The 16295-nt window shown below is 46.2% G+C and overlaps 1 long non-coding RNA gene across 2 annotated transcripts in view; it reads left to right on the top strand.

Moving 5' to 3' along the window:
• The first annotated feature begins 4179 nt into the window (after nucleotides 1-4179).
• Nucleotides 4180-16295, top strand: part of LOC108787716 — a 32345-nt gene continuing 20229 nt past the window's right edge. For both annotated transcript variants that reach the window (XR_001941286.1, XR_001941285.1), the window contains exons 1-2: nucleotides 4180-4190; nucleotides 14084-14090. This is a non-coding gene — a long non-coding RNA (uncharacterized LOC108787716). The remainder of the gene's footprint in view (nucleotides 4191-14083; nucleotides 14091-16295) is intronic.

The following is a 16295-nucleotide window of genomic DNA, read 5'->3' as shown; positions in this document are numbered from 1 at the left end:
CGATCTTCTTCTTTCCTCTTCAGCCTTCTCTCCAGCGCTGCTGCGGGTCTCCAATCCAGCGCTGACTCCTCTGTGCTTGCTGGCACTTCCTGTCCCACGGTGTCTGCATGCGGATGCACGCTGTCAATAGACTTACCTTGTGTCTCTCCTCGTCTCCCGTCCGAAAATTTGAACTGCGCATGCGCCCGCCCCAAGATCCTTTGCTAAAACACCCTAGATTTTTCATATTTTCGGACGGGAGCGCGTGGGGAAGACACAGGTAAGTTTCAACCTCTTTTTCAAGCGTTTTTGTTTTTTTTTGCATATATCCACTGCTTGCTAGCAGTAGATATATGCAAAAAAACGGAGGGTTTAATAACCCTTTAACATATTTTAGGCATAATATTTACCTGTAAAATCCTCCCTTGTGTAGACATCCAAAAGACCGGAGACTGCTGCTGGGCGCCACCATGTGAGGTGTGATGTCAGAAGCCCCAGCAGACTCAAGTGACACTTTATAGCTTCCTCCTTCTCTCCTACCCCAGCTGCTACATTAAAGTGTATTTTCACTTTTGCATTCAAATTTGAGAAGGTTGTTATATAGGGACGTGAGGGGAGGAGGCGCTGGGCCAGCACCAACAGTAATTAGACACTCCCAGAAGAGAAGAGGGCTATTATGTGCAAGAGGAAAGGAGCTGTGCTAGGGAGTTGAGTCTACTGGAGTAGTCAAATTTTCTAATAAGTTTTAAAATACACAATAGACCAGCGCCAAAAAAACCCTCTTTACCATCAGAGGACGATACTTTTTGCAATCCAGGAATGGCTGCCCCGTTTCAGAAAAGCTGTGTCTGTGTGATTCTGTCAATCAACCGATCCTCTGAACTGTCCTCTGATTTACGTTCTTTTCAGGACAGTCACTAAGGACATATATCAATTGCTGCTTATTTCCTTGCTCTCCTTGTGAGTATATACATATAGTTTTGCATATGTTTTAACTGAATAAAAGGTTTCATTGAACCAGGAAAGGCGCCCAGTGTTTGTTTTCTTACATTTTCTTAGGGATGCACCGATACCGGTATTTTGGTACCAAATTTTTTTTTTCGGTACTCGCCGATACCAAATACCAAGTACTGGAAGCCCCATTCAGGAAGCCAGGCGGTGTGTAATGACTCGCCACCTGGCTTCCCGATTAACAAGGAAGCCGTCCCATGCTTCTCGTTACTATGTGACGAGAAAGCATGGAGCCGGCTTGCTGGCCAATCATTAAAAAGCCGGGTGCCGTGTAATGACGCAGAGCCCTGCTTCCTGATTGGCCTGAGAAGCCGGCTCCAGACTCCCTCGTCATGAGATGACCAGCTTCCTGATTGGCCAGCTTTCCGACCAATCAGGTCATTACACATCATTACAAGTGACGAGGGAGCATGTAATGATGCGGGCAGTGTGTAATGATGCGCTGCCTGGCTTCCTGATACAGGAAGTATCGGGCTAGGCATCGGAGCTTTTGTGCGAGTACGAGTACTCGTCCAAATACTCGGTATCGACGCCGATACCGATACTAGTATCGGTGCATCCCTACATTTTCTAATAAGTTCAGAAGCACATTGCAAGCCAATACAAAACATTTATGGAAAGGAAAACATTTAAATTGATGTGCTTTTACCTGTATTTTTTTTTTTTTAAATTGGTGACAGTGTCTCTGTAAAACAACAAAAGGGCAGTTGACAGGTCAGCATTTATGGGGGCCTTACAGTCTGACACTGGGCTAACATTTCTGCTTTGCCTTGGGGAGAATACAACTAAATAGCAGCACACGTACCTATCCCTGGGAAAGTAGGCTACACTTTAACAACTTCATCGTAGAAATTCCAGATCTTTACAATGCCTGTTTCTGACTGGTTCTCTCTAATTATGTATTCTAGTCCTTTTAACATGCAAAAGCATCAAGAAGAACAAACACGTGGAACTTTCATTATCTTGCTCGGAGAGAAGGTGACAAATGAGAGGGGGTTAAACAGACAGACAGGCCCGGGGACTGTGGATGAAAACTTTGTAACTTATTACCGTGCTAGACCTGCCTGGCATCCGAGTGTTAATTAACGCTGAATTCCACCAGAAGGGCTCCTGGAAACCCATTAATACTCAATGCATTTATAGTCATTAGTGCTTCTGTATGAATTAATAATGAGGAAGCATCAAAAGCCACTTAAAAGAATACCTGTTAAAGGCAGCAGTCTGTTAACGACTCTGCCACCTCGCACTCACTGAATTACAAGAAAGACAATTTAAGTGAATAATTAATAATGAAATGAAAGAAGCTAACAGTTTGAACAGCCTGAAACTGGAGTTAGGGCATTAACCCTTCCCCTGCCCTGACGACCACAGGATGGCTCTCGGAAGAGGCTGTGGCTTATGGCGAGTCTTGTTTAAAGGGCAAAAGGGCGGAAGCTGGTTATACAAGTCCTGCGAATAAATACTATATGTGATATTGAGCATAAAAGAAGACAAAAGAAAAGCATTTCTGATTTCAGGGCTTTTCAGTTTCTTGCGGCTTACTGTTTTTAATGGTTTGCTGCTGTTGTTTATTGCTGTTAATTGAACCATTCGCAATGGCAGGAATGTTATAGTGATTTAAATAAGTCTTTGGACAATCCATATATGCTCGAGTATTCCATCTGGCTGTACATGCCGGTATCAGGGCACTTGGCTCGCTTTCGCAGTTCATCTAAGGCAGCCCATTTAGGTTGGACCATACACGTACATGGTCAGATCCGTACAAGCCGGCCATTTGGGGTTCCTGACTAACCTTTCCCTGGAAAAACATGCATATGTGGGTCAATTGAACTGGATTTGTCATGGCCCTCCCCCCCCCCCCCACTACATTGAACAGTTTTAGCACCCAGGGAGAACATACAAACTCAATGTAGATCATTTCTCTGGTGGGAATTGTACCCAAGACACCAGCACTTGTGTGACTTTGCTGCATCGGATTCTATTAGAAACAGACCACGCATTTGGTTTACTGGTGTAATCTATATAACATCTCATTACAATTGAAAGCAAACGCTTCAAGGGTTAGTCCACCCCAAAAACGATATTTCAGGTTTTGATAGATGCTGGAGAGTTGAGTCACCTGTTTCTTATATCTCTTGGTGATTCTATTGATGGGATCTCTGGGCTGAGTTCCTGGGTCTGCACACATACTGGGGCCATTATGAGGGGTTCACACTCTTCTTGTTGGATTTGTATTATTTTTAAATATAAAAATGCAAAATTAGAATGTGTACATGCAAAATTAGTGGTGGTGGGGGGATGTCACTAGAGATTCCCAGTTGGACGTCATCAAAGTGGGAACTTATGGCTTAAAGATTTTTAATGCCTTTAGCACATCCAATAAAAATAAGCCCAAGAAGCGCCACCTACACCATACATATCTCTTTTGGATGGACTGACGCTTTAAGGTTTGCGAATAGTAAGTCAAGGGCACTGTTGCAATTTTGCAACACTGTGACAGTGTTTCACTACAGCTGGAGTGCCACGGTTGCCTATCCCTGCTTTAGGGCCTGGGTCCTAAGAAGCATGTTTCTGAAGCTCTTTCATAGACTTCTCCACCAGCAGTGTACACTGTGATTCTACTTTGCTATATTGTGTACAAATACATTTAGATCTCACTATGAGGCTCCATGTTGAGTGTATCTGACATAGTGTCTAGTGCTACTCTGTGTTGGATTTAATTTCTGACCATGGGGGGTTACTGTATATTGCACTGCAGACCCTGCATTACCATTCCCGACAACGGTGCGGAGCACAGCCGCAGTTTGTTCTGGTTCATTCAACACACACATTCATTATTTAGCAATTCACCACAGCACTTCAAAAACTGTCAAGACCCTCACACTATGAGAATAATCAGAGGAAACTTGACATGATTAGAAACATGAAGACTCCCTTTTAAAATTCTAGTTTCCTGGGTGCTGTGCTGAACCTCTTGCTTTAATATTTAGAGTCACTAACTCTGGGCCACTGGATCTCAGCTGCACAAACAGGTAGCTAAGGCGGGCCGTTCTAGTCCTTTGGTGGTCAAGGCAAGTTGCTGCCCCTGTGGCTGTCTATCAGTGTGGTTAGTGGATAATAGCACACATGTACTGTTGGTGGTCAAAGGATCCTTGGTTCTCAACTGGTGGGTTGCGACCCCGTGTTCAGAGGGTCGCTGCGTGCCTTCCTCTTTTCTAGGTAAAAGGCTCCTCAGCATCCCAGTTTGCGCAGCACTGTCAGTTCTCGTGCCAAGCAGCCATTCAAAATGACAAATGTGGGTCCTGAGGTTACTCAGGTTGAGAACCACTGGCTTAGATCTAATGATTGCCCATCAACCTGGTTGGCTAATGACATCACAGATGTACAGTTGTAGGTCAAGCCAAAGTTCTGGATCCCATGACTGCCCATCAGTGTGATTAGCTGATAACATCAAAGATGTATACTTGGTTTGAGGTAGTGAGTTCCAGAGGATGGGAGAGGCTCTGAAGATGTCTTGGAGGTGAGCAGGGAGGTAGATAACAGGGGGGCTTGGGAGGAAATAAGAATACAGTTAGGGGATTATTTTTAGATGATGTTGTTGATGTAGGGCAGAGTTGTGGATGGCTTTGTACGTTGTTTTTAGTGTTTTGAATTTTATCCAATGGGCGAGCAGAAGCCATTAGAGAGATTGGCAGAGAGGTGGACACTGAACGGTTGGTGAGGCGGATAAGTCTGGTAGCAAAATTCATGATAGACTAAAGGAAAGATAACCTGTGTAGAAGTAAGCCCACAAGAAGGGAGTTGCAATAGTCAAGGGAAGAGATAACGAGGGAGTGAATCAGTAGCTTGGTGAAGTCATTGGTTAGGAAGGGGCAAATTTTGGCAATATTATGGAGGTAAAGGTGGCAGGATTTGGACAGTGAATGGATGTGGGGCAGAAAGCACAGGTAAGAGTCTAGGATTACACCTAGCACCCTGGCATGACGGGACTGACTGATAGTTGTAATATTAATCTCAATAGGAAAGTTGGGGGGAGTGGGCACAGAGTCATTGAAACATAATCAGCTCAAAACTGAATTGAGAAAGCTGGTTGGACGACCAGTGAAACGTCTTCAAGAAAAAGACAGCAAGTCCGGTTGCCTTGACTTAATTTTTACAGATGTACCGTGACCTGGATGAATGAGAACCATCACAGACATAATAAGCTCAGTTTCTGAAAAATTGAGCTTTAGGAAGTGGTCTGCCTTCCACACTGACATGACAGATGTACATTTGGTGGTCACTGGCTGGCTGGATTTTGACCTGAGAATTATGCAGATCTCCATCACTCTCCATCCATTTTTTTAATCAATGGAGACACTCTGGTAGCCATTTTCAAACAATCATTTGATAATTTGTTTTCCTAACTAACACAATGTCTGTTTTTGTACCCTTCAGTTTTCACTGGCTAACCAGATTTTTGGGGGGACCAAAACTGTATAAAGGTTTGTTACTGACAAACTGCATCCTTAATGTGCTTTATTCACAGTACAGAATCTTGTTTTTGATGAACTCATAAAATACTTAATAAAATGTAGAAGATCAAAGAGGCCTTTGATCTGTGCAGCATCCTTCAAAAATTGTGAGAGAATGTGGAAGAATTTCATATGAGTCACGATTCTTAGCTCTGGTCATGTAACATCAGAAAGTGGTAATGTTTCAAAGACTTTTCTTTGCCCTTTTTGTATTCCAGGCACAGGTAGACCCAGCAGGTCATGGTTTCACAATCACCCTCTATGGGAGTGAATTAAAGGTGACTTCAGTAGACATGTAAGATTAGTTTTGTTCCAAATTGAAATTCGTATCAGCATATTCGGACATTCGAATGCATCCAAATTTCCTGAATGAAATAAATAATCCGAACATGTCCGAATATTTCAATAACAAAATTTTGGATGCATCTGAATTTCCCCCCCCGAATGTCATTCAGAATAAGATGCTTATGCTTGATGATGTTCTGGTATGAATTTAGAGGGTGAACGAAATGCAAAAAAAAAGCATGGGGTCCCCCCTAAAATCCCTTACCAGACCCTTGATGTGAGCAGCAGCCTGGCAGAGCAGGAAAGGGAGAGGAACAAGCATGCACCATGCTAGGCCACATGCCCTCAACATGGGGAGGGTGCTTTGATAGGAGGAGCCCCCCTGGCAAAGCACCTTGTCCCCATGTCGATGAGGACAAGAGCCTCTTCCCCACAACCCTGGCCCAGTGACTGTTGGGGTCTGCGGGCAGGGGGGCTTATCTGAATTTGGGTGCCCTCTTTCATAATGGGGGCACCCAGATGCCACTCCCCCACTCATGAATGAGTAAGGGGAGCTGTTACCCCAACACATTCACCAAATACAGTAAAATTGTAAATAAATACACAACACTGTAGTATAAAGGCCTTTTTTTTTTAGAAAAAATTCCTTTATTCAAAAAAAGAAGTCCATTGATGTAATCCAGCGTCAATCACGTCGTCCAGCTATGTAGATCCACGGCAATCATGATGACCGATGGCCGCCGACCTGCCTAAAGAAAAAATTCTCAACATCCCCTGACACATCCAATCCTGACAAACACTGGCCGCAAAATGACAGGTCTGCTCCCGAATGTAAACAAAGGGGCAGAGCAAGTCGTGACGTCATGAGACTTGTTCCGCCCATTTGTTCACATTCTGTGACAGCTCTCTGTCCCCTAATGGAATGCCAACAAATCATGCAACTTTTTTGCATGATCGTTTAACTCATCCGAAATTAACAAATCCGTACGAGTAACAGAACAAATTGATTTTCTGACCCGAATCCCGAAAAAACGAACCGAAACAAATTTTTTTGTCGGCTTATACAGTATGTCTAGACTTCAGAGTCATGGCGTCTTGGACATACATAACTAGAGCTAATAGGTCAGTTTATCCAAGCTGTTATTTCAGACATAGGTGGATACTGGAACATTGATACACCTACAACCTTCTTATATTCAGGGGGACTGCATTAACTTACCTTGTGCCTCTCCTTGTCTCCCGCCGGCCGAAGATCTGAACTGGGTATGCTCCCGCTCCATGATCCTTTGCGGGCGCCCGAGAATCTTCAGATGTACGGACAGGAGCGTGCGGCGAAGACATAGGTAAGTTTTAACCCTTTTCAAAAGTTGTTTTGTTTTTTTATATTTTTGCATATATCTTCTGCTTGCTAACAGTAGATTTATGTAAAAACAGGCTTTAATAACCCTTTAAAGTAGAAGCACTGAACTGGCTTCAGTCTTCAGCTCCCCCTACTCCCCAGCAGGGACTTAGCATATCAGCCCAGCCTGCTTACGAACACCAAGAAGTAACTCAGCTCTCTCTGCCCCCCTCTTCCCAGAAGTGGCTCAGCATCACAGCTCAGCCTGCTTCACTACTCCCAGCAGTGACCCAGCAGCTGAGTTTCCCCTGCTCCCCCCTACTAGCATTGATTCAGCAACTCAGCTACTGCTGCTTCCCCTCCAAGTAGTGACTCAACAGCCTTCTGATCTCTAATGTAAATACAGTGTGTGAATGGCACCACAATGCAATGGTATGAAGGGGTCCCTAACATTCCTCCATCACCTATTTTTTCTGTGCTGCCTTCCTCTGGTACTTCCAAATATGCTTTGGGAACCTAGATGGCCAATCCCCAGGCCGTGTCAATTGAGAGTGGGTAGGGAGTCCTTGTTGCTCTGGTCAGAGCTTGCACAGGGCTTCTTCTCCTTATTCTTACACAGGGGAATGACGGGTAGGTAAGGATAGGCAGTGTGGGAATGGGCAATGCACAGGTTCTCTTTAGGAGTGCGCAGTAAATATTTTCCCTTTGCAATGTGGGAAAAAAAAGATCATCTTGGTCTTTGCAGCCGTGTTGGAGCGATGAGGCTCTGCCTTGCCTATTCAAGCTGATTTAAAGGGAAGTCCCCTGTACAAACAACTGTCACAGGTGTGAGGATATGAAAGTGCCCCCTCCCTGTTGTTCTCTCTGCAGCTGCTCCTCTGGAGTTTGGTGAGAAACCGAAATGTTGTGTGATGCAGCTCAGGTGCAGCCATTAGTATTGACTGGGAAACTGATGGGTGCATAATGGGGCACAGTTAGGGTTGCCATCTTTTCTTCAAGTGAAACCCAAACAATCAAGCGCCAACAAATTTTCTTTTTTGGAGAATATAGAGGAGAGAGCAAGGAGAGGCAGCCAGGAGAAAGAGCAAGAAGAGACAGCTAAGGGAGGGAGTAAGGAGACCGGCTATAGAGGACTACAAGTTCCCGCAATACATTATAGAGCAATACAAAATAAATATCAAGCTACAAATGTTTTGTTCCGGGGTGGCTCCCTGATGTCTCCAGGGTCTCAGGTGGCCTGTGCGAGCTCTCACCAGGGCTGTGCTGGCTTTCAGGTGGACTCTGCAGGCTCTCAGGTGAGCTCTAGAGGCTCTCATGTGGGCTGCACGGGCCCGCAGATGGGCTATGTGGGCTTTCAAGTGGCTGTGTGGGGTCTCAGGTGGGCTCTCAGGAGTGCTGTGCCTCACCAGGGGTCTAGAGGCAGGCAGCGTGGCTCGCAAGAAGGCTGCCAAGGCCCCACGCTTGCTGGGGACCTCAACAACCTTCCTGTGAGCCGCTGGCCCCCAAATCTCTTCCGACTTCCTGTCAAAAATTGTAAAGTGTCCGTGTGTCAGCTGGCCTGAAACGCGGACACAGGTCTCAAAAACCGGCCTGTCCGGGTGGATCCTGGACAGGTGGAGGAACAAGGTCCCTCATGGCCAACATAAGGAGGAAAGGTCTAGTTGCTGTGGTCCATATGAAAACTCCTGCAGGAGGCCTATTGCATCTGTTTTGTGTACCACAGCCAAGTAAATGATCACTTTTTTCCACATATTTTAATGTATGTTTAGCATTTTGTATGTATTTTCTCAAATCATATACACACTTAGCTGAAGGTGCCAGAGAAGTGACTTACCCCATCCCATTTTCTTTTTGCTCTAGAAAGCTGTGCGGTGAAACTCAATTGAAGGAAGGCTGTCTGAAAGCAAGCAGCTGCGCTCCCTCTATGAAAAAGCTGAAATGCTTTGTGACACCAGTGTCATGGGTCTTCCCCGTATTAAATGTTGACTTAAAAAACAATTCTGTAAAAATAGTGTAAAACAAAGACCTAAAACCATTATAGCTTTCGAGTAAAGTACACCAGGTACAAGTACCTAAACTGGCGTCAAAAAGAAAACAGAAACCCACTGGTTCCGTGGCCCCAGATTATGGAGTTTCAGAAGGCCCATGTCCCTGTGCACTCTAATATAAAAATGTTGAAACTTCCTAGTAGTGGTGGTAGCCTGTTCACCTCTTCCTGCCTCCCCTATCTTCCTATTGAACCATCATAATGGACGGCTTTACTATGTTGGGTTGGGATGGGGCAAGGCAAATGTTGACACTTTTAGGATGTGTTGTTACATACTAGAATGTCCTGAAAAGTGGGTGCCACAGCATAGAGACCTCTTGAAGGGTTCTTATACAATAGAGGCCATTAATAAAGACCAATGTAACAGGCAGGTCTTAGTTCACCATTACCAGGTTCTGCTTGGCGTCCAGACACGTTCTCCCCAGGACTGCTTAGCACATGGAAGTATAAACCATACTTCTCATTATAGGCAACAAAGCCAAAACTTTTTTCAGTTTTGGATAGGGAAGGGTTAGGTTAAGACCCCCTGTCCATTTTGTTTTGCTGCCTGCGTCCTATTGTGGAGATTTCCCTTCACAGAGGAAACCGGGTCAGGGAGTAACCACATAGAATAGGTCACCTGTGATTTGGGAACACCTAAGGCTCCATTCACACTGGAGCGGCTGTCCGCACTTATTCAGCTGTACAAATACGCGCGGAACTGCTCCCCAAAAAAAAAAACAATGCACTTTAATGTGCATTGTTAGGACTATTGGACTATTGCGGGGACCGCATGGTACGAAACCCCCCCCCCCCCGCCCCCCAAATAGTGCAATCGTGATAATACGGCGGATTCCGCTCGTTCACGGCTATATAATAGCTGCAAACGAGCGGAATCCGTGCAGTTATTTTACATGTAGCGTTTGGGATGGGAGCAGACACCTGGTGCCTGTTCCTTGTGTCTGGAGTCACTTTACAAGGTAAGGTGAATACACTTTAAACACTCTTTTACTGTCTTGTCATTTCATTGCGTTACCTACTGACTTTGATGCTGTTGTCATGACTCCGCCCCCATCGCAAACATGACATTGAGTGGATGCAGTACTGAGCATCCATGCTTGGCGTACCCCAACATACACTACTGTATATTGCCAAAAGTATTGGGACACCCCTTCAAATCATTGCATTCAGGTGTTCCGTGAAATTTCCTGGCTACTAAATATTCCACAGTCACCTGTTAGTGGAATTATTGTGTGGGGTTATTTTTCAGGGGTTGGGCTTGACCCCTTAGTTCCAGTGAAGGGAACTCTTAAGGCATCAGCATACTAAGACACTTTGGACATTCCCATAGAAACACTCCTAAATCTTGTGGACGCTTCTTCCCAGAAGAGTTGAAGCTGTTATAGCGGCAAAGGGCGGAGCCAACCCAATATTGAACCCCGCGGACTAAGGCTGGGATGCCATTAAAGTTCATGTGCGTGTAAAGGCCGGCGTCCCAATACTTTTGGCAATATAGTGTATTTGTTTAGTTGAATGCAGTGCATAACATTCATTCTCCGCTTACCCCAGCATACTTGTTCAGTTTAATGCAGTGCTAAACATTCCATGCTTGGCTTACCCCAGCATACTCGTTCAGTTGAATGCAGTGCTAAACCTTCATGCTTTGCTTACCCCAGCATTCACATTTAGTTAAATGCAGAAGGGACGAGGAGTAGACAGGCAGACAGATCCTGCACTGTTTCATGTGGTGGGACAAGGTTTTCACACCGTTCTGATCAATCTTTACCGCTGCAAGTACTGTACTTGGCTGAGGGGTTTCTGCTGTTGCAGTAGACATGTGATTGAATGTCATTTCATGCCTGTGCCCGGTTTATGGCTCTGAGGATCTTGCTGCCTGCAAAGTTTATCTAAAATGTCAGGTTAAACACTAAATCCAGGATTGCTATGGAAATATACTTAAAGTGAACCTGTCAGCCATTTTTAACATTTTGCCTAAGAGCAGAAACCATAAATTGTCTGGAATTACATTTGCTAGGCAAAAAAAGCCCCCTGTCTTCCAAATAGAGCAGCCTCCATTCCCTAAAATCTCTGCTAAGCCCCGGCAGCGCCACTTTCCTTTGCGCTGAGGACCGTGGTAAGGACGCTGTCATTGGATACGAGTTTGGCTGTGTATGGAGGTCTGAAGGCCAGTGAACTAAACAGGAACATAGAAGAGGCTTTTCCGCCTAATCAAAGTAAAGCAGTCAGCTTGTAACGTCTGCTCCACGGCACAACTTTCACTTAAAAAAAATTCAAAATGGCTGGCAGGACCACTTTAAAGGGGTTTTCTACTTTCGTGGCAAAAGCTGAGCCGCCAACAAAGCCTTCTCTGTTTGAAAGACACAGCGCTCCATAGTCTTTGAACTACCAAGAACCACGAGATCAAATGTTTTTTTAAACATCCTGTTGTTTTGAAAGGGTGGGGCCCTTACTATATGAGAGCCCATGAAACTGGGGGGGGGGCCTTGTATTGGCTATGGAGAACCTATGGTAAAAAGGTGCAGCAACGAACCTATGGCTAACTCAGCAGAGAACTGAAAGACATTTTGAACAACTCAAATTGTGCTATGAACATGCTTCCAGTTGAAGGGGGGGAACCCCGTGCTCCTCTAGTCTGGCTGTCCTCCAGCAGGGGGGTCCCCTTACTATAAAAGCCTCTTAACAAACTCCGAACAAGAGAAAGACATCACCCCAAGTTTGTGATATTTTATTTGTGCGCTTGCAACCTGATCCACACTGCAATTCTGTGTCTATTTTAACATTTTAGCCTCCTGCTCGCTCCATCAACGGGTCCCTTGTCGGCTGGCAGGTCCCTTCTCTCAGTTTCTGCCCGCTCCGTGCCTCTTTCGACGGAATCCAACACTCCAGCAGCTGCGGGGGGAAAACAACTTGGCTTTCGTCGCTGCCAATTGTGCAGATAGCTGGCACTGGCACCACGGGTCCGGAGGCAACGAGGAGGAGGATGGGAGATCACAGAAGGAAAGATGGACAGATGCCACAGAAGCTGGAGCTGAGAAGGTGCCAGCTCTGGCAGCATGGGGCCAAGGAAGCTGGCACGGTGCACCCAGGCAGGCGGGAGGCGGTTTGGCACAGGCGCCATTGAGGATGACACAACATGCAACGTGAGCGAGACAGACGGAGCAGAGGGAGAGCGAGAAAGAGGCTTAGAAGGGAAGTAGAGACAGTGACGGAACGGAAGAGAGGGAGAGATGGAGCAGGTATACAATGGACGCACCAGCAGGTAGCGACAGCCTCTGTATATAAAGGGATCTGGCTACAGTCATTTTGTGCAGCTGCAAGATGGAACACAGGCTCCCTCCGTTTCAGACTGGCGACGGTGGCGCCGACGATTCTCGATTCCGGGCGTCTGCTTCCTGTGGCCTCTCAAACACCCAGACAGAGGGATATCTTAGGATTTGGGCATTTTTCCCAGACATTCCCATCTGCCTCTTTGCCTTCCGTATCCTCCGCATTTAGTCTCCTTTCGGAGCGCGCTAGAAGTGGCCGCGTATTCTAAATCTCAAGGAGAATCCCTATCGCTGCGTATGGATATACTTTATTCCTCCGAGAGAACCTTCTGTGGCTTCCCATATGGATGTTGTATGGATATCGCAGAACGAGGATGTAATAGTCCCATTGTGGCAGCCATGGCGGACGTGCAAAAGCCGGCCAGCTTGGGTTGGGATTGGCTGCAACGCTTGCTCTCAAGAAGATATCTAGGTTTTCTTCCTAACAAAATCCTTTTTGTCATTGATCCTTGTTCAGCTTGGATTTAACATCTACCTATTTTTTTGTATAAAGCGGATACTCTGGGCAAGATATTGTCTTGCCAGTAGGGCGGCAGCAGTGAGACTAATGGTAACGGTGCTGAGAAAAAGAGTATTGTAATGCCAAATTTCCAGCAATGGCGAAAAATGGCAAAAAAAAGTTTATTTGACCGTTTCCTTTAACTGGTGTTAATTCTTGGAACCGGCACTGGATGTATACTATGGCTATCCGGTGCCAGTCTGCTGGAACCGAGGGGTACATGACTGGGCAGCCTTGGTGTAAGCAAGACAGAGGTGCACTGCTGCTTGGTATGGCAAGGCATTGGTGCACTGCTGCTTGGAATGACAAGACAGAGGGGGACTGCTGCTAGGTATGGCAAGTCAGAGGTGCAGTGCTGCTTGGTATGGCAAGTCAGAGGTGCAGTGCTGCTTGGTATGGCAAGTCAGAGGTGCAATGCTGCTTGGTATGGCAAGTCAGAGGTGCAATGCTGCTTGATATAGCAAGACAGAGGGGCACTGCTGCTTGGTATGGCAAGTCAGAGGTGCAATGCTGCTTGCTATTGCAAGACAGAGGTGCACTGCTGCCTGGTATAGGAAGACAACAGTCCACTGCTGCTTGATATTGGAAGACAGAGGTGCACTGCTGCCTGATATGGCAAGACAGAGGTGCACTGCTGCCTGATATGGCAAGACAGAGGTCCACTGCTGCTTCATAAGCAAAACAGAGGTGTGCTGCTGCTTGGCATGGCAAGACAGAGGTGCACTGCTGCTTGGCATGGCAAAATAGGTGCGCTGCCGCTTGGCATGGCAAGACAGAGGTGCGCTGCTGCTTGGCATGGCAAGACAGAGGTGCGCTGATGCTTGGCATGGCAAGACAGAGGTGTGCTGATGCTTGGCATGGCAGCAAAGAGCACATAGGACTGAACTGCTGTGCATGGGTCTCTCTCAAAGGGTAACCTATACCCAATCTCTGGCATCCTGCCAACCTGACACCAGCTCCTAGAAAACCCCACCATGGGTTTTTTTTTCTAACATGCTAATTCCCATCCGTCATTTTTAATTATAATGCGGAGAGGGATGCTGCAAAGTTATAGCATCTGTGCTCCAGGATGTTGAGACGCAGAGCGCGCGTGATGTCATAGTCGGCTAAAAAAAAAAAGGTCTGAAGGGCGCTGAAAGCAACAACGCGCTTCTGATCGAATCATCCTTTTCCTTTAAACCTTGGTTACACGCTGGTACGAAATCATATTGAAATAAATAATGAGTTCATCAGCTGGTCGGCTCGTCAGCGGCCTTTATGAATTGTCAGACCGATGTTGAGTATAAATTGGATTTTTCAAGGCTCCTTTTGAAATGGCGTAGCGGCCGGCGGGCCAGGTCACCCAGATCCTCTGCTTTACAGGGCGATAGCACAAACGAATGACATAGTTGCCAATATGTTGAATGTGTTTCCAGGCATGCTACAGTGTACAGGCAATTGGATCTGGCTCCTAGCTCTTAGTCTCAGGGCTCCTTAGGACACAAAATGCCAAGCCACGGATCATTTATTTAATTGCTACATATGGACATTGTTTCCATTTCGATGCGGATACTCGATTAAAAAAATTGATAACAGCTACCAAATAATGATATGTGGTCAGAATTATTGTGATGTGCCGTAAAAGGGTCACATATGGCGTTGGAGCAGGACTATGGTATTCCAGGGACATATCTTTATAATCTGGTGATTAGGGATAGTTGGCATCCATATACTGAATATGTAGCAGTCATTCATTTATTTGATAGCATGTGTTTATATACAGAGAGAGGAAGGGAATTGTCTGGTCTGTCTGTATATTTGGATAGTTCTGTGCACTGATTTTCTTTCCTGCTGTACGAGTGTATAGTTCTGTACATCATCAGTCCCCAAGCAGTGGCTCGGGAGACCTATGCAGCTCCAAGTTCTCTTTGATGCTGCTTATGACAGCTGTTCAGTAAGAGCTCTGCTCTTGTCTCTGCGAATACCTGCTGGCATAACTCCAAATGGTGGCTGCTTTAACTTTTTTTTTTAAAGGGACACTCTTACTCTCTAGCGATATTGCCTTAAATATATCTTGTGGTCTCTTACCTTAACCTAGTGTTGCTGTGGGCCATTGTGGACTCAACGCCATGGCAGACAAGGCGCTTTGTTGTCCACCGTCTTGTGAAATTGAGAATGTGCAATGCCATGTGTTGATCGCTTATAATTCTGGTTGGGGTTTGGAGGGGGAGGAATGCTTGCTGATCTGCTTGGGGTTACAAGAAATTTCCTTGCTGTGCGGTACCACTTGGCTGCAAAAAAAAAGAAAATATGTTGCAGGGTGGACCGAAACTGACCTAGCACCAGCTCATAATGCCAACATGTCAGAGGGGGTGCATTGCGTTTGTGCCAGGGTTTCTCTCTCTACAATGCCCAGCAATGTCAGGAGGAGTTAAGAGATGCCCATTAACCTTGCACTGACTCATGATGCCAACAAGCCAGAGTGGGTGCATTGCACAGTGCCAGGGTCCTACTCCCTCCAGTCCCTAGCAATGTCAGGAGGAGTTGAAAGATGACCAGTGACCTTGCACCAGCTCATGATGCCAACATGTCAGAGAGGGTGCATTGCATTGTGCCCGTGTTTCACTCGCTCCAATCCCCAGCAATGTCAGGAGGAGTCGGGACATGCCCGGTAGCCCTGCGCCGGCTCATGATGCCAACATGTCAGAGGGGGTGCATTGCATGGTGCCAGGGTTTCACTTCCTTCAATTCCCAGCAATGTCCGGAGGAGTCAAGAGATGCCTGGTGACCCGGCACCATCTCATGTGCCAACATGTCAGAGAGGGTGCATTACATGGTGCCAGGGTTTCACTTTCTCCAATCCCCAGCAATGTCAGGAGGTGTTGAGAGATTCCCGGTGACCACGTGGTGGCTCATGATGCCAACATGTCAGAGAGGGGGCATTGCATGGTGCCAGGGTTTCACTTCATCCAATCCCCAGCACTGTCAGGAGGCGTCGAGAGATGCCCGATGACGCCGCGCTGGCTCATGATGCCAACATGTCAGAGAGGGGGCATTACATGGTGCCAGGGTTTCACTTCCTCCAATCCCCAGGCAATGTCAGGAGGTGTTGAGAGATGCTGCGAGGGGGCAGTAAATAGCAATAGGGTTCATTTTATTTTCTAACAATATTTGTAGGTGAAGGCATTTGTTAAAGTTTTTTTAAAGTTTTTTTTAAAGTCTGGGATAAAGTGGGGAAGTGTTAGAATCTCTGTCTGTGTCTAAGTTAGGGAGATTTCCCCTCACTTTCTTTTTCCAGTGACCACACGATAAGTGC

Source organism: Nanorana parkeri, unplaced genomic scaffold, assembly GCF_000935625.1.
Source record: "Nanorana parkeri isolate BGI_ZX_2015 unplaced genomic scaffold, ASM93562v1 scaffold280, whole genome shotgun sequence".
Taxonomy (NCBI): Eukaryota; Metazoa; Chordata; class Amphibia; order Anura; family Dicroglossidae; genus Nanorana; species Nanorana parkeri.
The sequence above is the reverse complement of the archived record's forward strand: the minus strand, read 5'-3'. Positions and strand labels throughout refer to the sequence as shown.